The sequence below is a fragment of the Apium graveolens genome, chromosome 8 (assembly GCF_009905375.1).
Source record: "Apium graveolens cultivar Ventura chromosome 8, ASM990537v1, whole genome shotgun sequence".
Taxonomy (NCBI): Eukaryota; Viridiplantae; Streptophyta; class Magnoliopsida; order Apiales; family Apiaceae; genus Apium; species Apium graveolens.
The window spans coordinates 160,526,110-160,531,130 of record NC_133654.1 but is presented as its reverse complement, the minus strand read 5'-3'; positions in this window follow the sequence as shown (position 1 = coordinate 160,531,130).

The following is a 5,021-nucleotide window of genomic DNA, read 5'->3' as shown; positions in this document are numbered from 1 at the left end:
TTATCTCAACGTTTTTCCAAAAATCTTTGACATGCACAAGATAATCATTTACTAGATATAAGTTTAAAAGATGAAGTTACAAGATACTCCAATATACTTATATCTTTCCGAATACTACTTGAACTACCACCGTTCAAGTTATAATCAGTTTCAAAAGTTCATCACCCAGATAAGACTACAAGATAAGACTTGAATAGATTCAATCTTTGAAATATTATTGAATGAAATGAAGTTACAAGATACTTCATTAAGTCCCGATATATATCCATATATATCTCTCATACATTTCCTGAAAACCTCTGTCATGTAAGGTATGAACAGATTTGCAATATCCAATGAATTTGGAAAGAAATGTTTTTTGGCATAAACCCGATATCTTGCTGATCAGGCAAAGATACCAATAAGTAACCTTTTCTACGGTAGATGGATGAATTCCTCGCTGGTCATCACCCTGGCCGCATTAGGACCTCACGCTAGACCTTTACCCGGCCACTCACGCGTGGATGGACTGTCACCCAGCCTCTTACACCTTCATAGACCATACCCCGGCCTGTCGCTTATGCCGACTCAATTAGATGGACTTACTTCCCGAACATTGGGCAAGTAATCAAATTGTTTTCTCAAAACAGCAACCACGTTGCGAATATAAAATACACCACAGAGTCGGATCCCTTAGATTTTTGAGCGAGTATTCAAGTCCCCTTCGAAAGGAAGATCTTAAATTTGAAAACGAGTTTTGGGATCCGCTCTAACTTTTAAAATCATTTTGAAGACTCCAAAACATTTTTGAGAATGTTTGGAGTAATGCTGATTTAATAAAATAAATCAGTCCCGATATGTTGGAGGATATCTGAATATTATTATTTAAATAATATTCCCATAAGGATAATCCTTATAAAAATAATTGAAGTAAAAGTTTTAAAACTTATACTTGAAATGAATAATAAATAACCAAAGATATACTTATACGAAAGTACGATCTTTATTTGAATAATCGAAAATAAGTTTGATTATCGAAACATTATTCTTTAATAAAATAAAGAATATTATTTAATAAATAAGCGGAGTCATAAGTCCTCAAATGAATATTCAAAATAATATTCATTAAATAAAATAAACGGAGTCTTAAGTCCTCGAATTAATATTCAAAATAATATTCATTAAATAAAATAAGGTTATCGAATAAAACTCATTCGATTAATAGTTTTGAAAACTATATCCATATATAAGTATATATAAGAATATATATATATATATATTATACTCGGGAACATCGACTCCCGGTTTTTAGAAAATGTTCACCTTTGAGTCCCCTATACTAAGGGTATACGCAACTACTGCTTATCTCTAGCATAGGTATTATGCAACTTATAAGCATTTGAATCAACAATCAGATATCAAGATTACGAAATAGACATGCATATATACCATATCACATGCTCCAATATATCGCAAGATTTGCTAATAACAATCATGCACTTATCACAAGATAATGCATATACATATATTTACATCACAACAACAGTATAACGGGTAGAAAACTTGCCTGAGTGTTCCCGGATAGACTTAAGCTTAGAGTGGGTCCGATAACCTATGAACAAGAACATAAGTCGGAATTAAACCCCGGTCGCTTAAGAAACTAGACTTTAACCAATTGAACCTTAATGTTCGCTTATGGTCACTTCTACGCTTAACGAATCACATTAGTCGTTCGAGTACCCTCGGCTCTACCATTTTATATAAATTAACCATGAAGAGTTTTAAGGCGATTCTTTCGCGAGTACCCTACCAACTGCCTAATACAATTTACATAATTGTTTCATACTCCAATTAGTCATTTAAGGGCCTTAACCAAGGTCTCAAAGTAAGGCGAGGGGTAATGGTTCGTTCGCGAAACGCCGTTACTTAAAACTGTCGTTTCTCCTAAACCGTACATTGGATTCAAACGAACCACATATCAAAACGAAGCTCGTAACATGAACTAGAAAATCATGGCAATGGTCAAAACCTAACAGTGAGTTCTCGGGTCCTGATGTTAAGAGCAAAAACAGTCTAAAGTAAATCGGACATTACGACGGCTATGTTTACGCGATTACCAATTTTTATTCTACTCCAAACCAACCACAATTCATCCATACAACCAAAATCCATCCATACCATACTACAACAGCCCCAACACCTAAAGTTCTCCAATTTATATTATTCTCAAACATGAATTAAAACTATACTTAAGTTCATTAATCAATAATCCAAGATTTACAACTCAAACTCATTACAAAACCAACCACACTCTAAGTCTACAAGAATCATGCTTCTCATGAACCATAACAACAAAACCAAACCTAATACTCAAAGTAAAGTTAGGGTTTAGAGGGGTTATACCTTCCTTGGAGAGTGGAGAATCAATTAGGAAGCCTTAAATAACCACTAGTTATCTTTACTAAGCTTGGATCTTGAAGAAAACATAAGAAAACACAAAGTTAGTTTCTTGAAAACACTATTCACGAAGAACTTTGATGAATTGATTAGCTATGTTTAACATGGAATCTTGAGCTTAAACTTATGGCTCATCTAAGTTATGAATTATGGAAGCTAAAGAAACAAACCTCTTGATTTTTGAAGGTGTGTAGCTAGGGTTTTGAAATTTTCTTCCTTGGTTTAAGAAGAAAAGCCGAGAGCTTTTTTTCTTGAAGAAGAGAAGTCAACTTCTATTTTTGGTGAAATGAATTGTTTTGGCTTGGTTGATGTTGTTTTGTTTTGATTTAATACTTTTTACCATGGTAACTTTTGTGTGGTTCTTAATCAACAAACAACACACTTTTCTTTGGTCATGCTTATATCACCTTTCTTATGTCCTCTTGTTACACTTGTCTTTCTCCTGTTGGTGAGATGACATCACTCTCCACTAACCCTTTAATTAACTCCTAATTACTTGGCTAATGACCGCTGATCTGTTATACAGTTCGCTTAACTTTCGTTCTCGTTTATTGTTTGAGGGATCATACCCGGGATCTTATTACTTGGGTTCCCTTAACCTTTCTCAATACATTATATTCATTTTATGATCCTCTCTTATAATCCTTGAATTTAAATCCTTTTAATCATGTTACCTTATACTCAATTCTTTCGGTATCTGGTGGATTTTCGGGAAAAATCAAAGTGTTCGGATTTGGATTCTGACGAACTTTACATACACTTATATACCACATAGAGTACTAATAATATCCCAGAAGATCAATAAAAGAACCCCTACATAGTGTGGCATGAAAAGTTTTCTTATTCAGCATAATCAGCAAAACACTATTCATAAGGGTTTCAAAAATTCCAAAAATTGGGGTTATTACAAAAAATTCCTCTTCAAGTCCTTGTACATCTTGGTACTACCAGGGTGGATAGAAAACCTAGAGTTATGCGCTTTCTGCAATACTTCGTTCTTCAACTCCGTTACATTAGGAATCAAAATTCTGGATGAAAATTTATACAAACCTTGACTATCTTTTTGAGTACATAACTCTTCTCCTGTCAAAGTATCCAACTCTTGTTCCATAACTCCTTCTTGACACCTTTTGATGTTTTCCATCAATGCCGGCTGGAAAGTAACTTCATATACTCGAACTTCAATTTCCATTCTTTCCAAATCTTGTGCTAATTCTTCCGCAATCTTAACCAGATTCAACCTTTCTTTTCTACTCAGGGCATCAGCCACCACATTGGCCTTTCCGGGGTGATAGTTAATCGAACAATCGTAATCCTTAATCAGCTCCAACCACCTTCTCTGCCTCATGTTCAAATCCTTCTGCGTGAATATGTACTTTAGGCTCTTATGGTCTGTGTAAATATCGCATTTCTCTCCATACAAGTAGTGACGCCATAACTTTAAAGCAAATACTATAGCCGCCAATTCAAGGTCAGGAACTGGATATTTCTGCTCGTGAGGCTTTAATTGTCTGGAGGCATAAGCAATCACTTTGTCATGCTGCATTAACACACAACCCAATCCTTTCAAAGAAGCATCACTATAAATTATAAAGTTTCCCGTCTCATCTGGAAATGCTAACACTAGAGCCGTCACTAATCTCCATTTGAATTCCTGGAAACTTTCTTCACACTTTTCCGTCCAAACGAACTTCTCATTCTTCCTGGTCAACTTGGTTAATGGGGATGCAATCTTCAAGAAATCTTTCACAAACCTTCGATAATATCCTGTTAATCCAAGAAAACTTCTTATTTCCGTTGCTGTCTTTGGTTGCTCCCACTTTGATACGGCTTCGATCTTTACCGGGTCTACTTTGATACCTTCATTACTTATTACATGACCAAGAAACTGTACTTATGTCATCCAAAACTCACACTTAGAAAACTTCGCATACAATTGTTTTTCTCTTAACTTCTGTAAGGCAATTTGTAGATGCACCGCGTGATCTTCTGGGTTCTTCGAATATATAAGGATGTCATCAATAAATACAATAACAAACTTATCCAGATACTCCTTGTATACTCTATTCATCAAATTGATGAAAGTTGTTGGCGCATTCGTCAACCCAAACGACATCACTAGAAACTCATAATGGCCATATCTTGTTCTGAATGAAGTCTTGGGAATATCTTCAGGCTTTATCTTCAGTTAATGGTAGCCAGATCTTAAGTCAATCTTTGAGAAGTAATATGCTCCCTTAAGCTGATCAAACAAATCATCGATTCGCAGCAAAAGATACTTATTCTTTATCGTTAACTTGTTCAGCTCTCTGTAGTCAATGCACAATCTCATACTTTCATCCTTTTTCTTCACAAATAGCACTGGAGCACCCCATGGAGAAACACTGGGTCGAATAACTCCCTTATCCAATAATTTCTGAAGTTGCTTAGCCAATTCTTTCATTTCCATCGGGGCCATCCTGTATGGAGCCTTAGAAATTGGTTCAGCTCCAGGTATCAAATCAATGGAAAACTCTATCTCTCGATCAGGTGGCAATCCTGGTAACTCTTCTGGAAAAATGTCAGGGAATTCTCTTACTATAGGG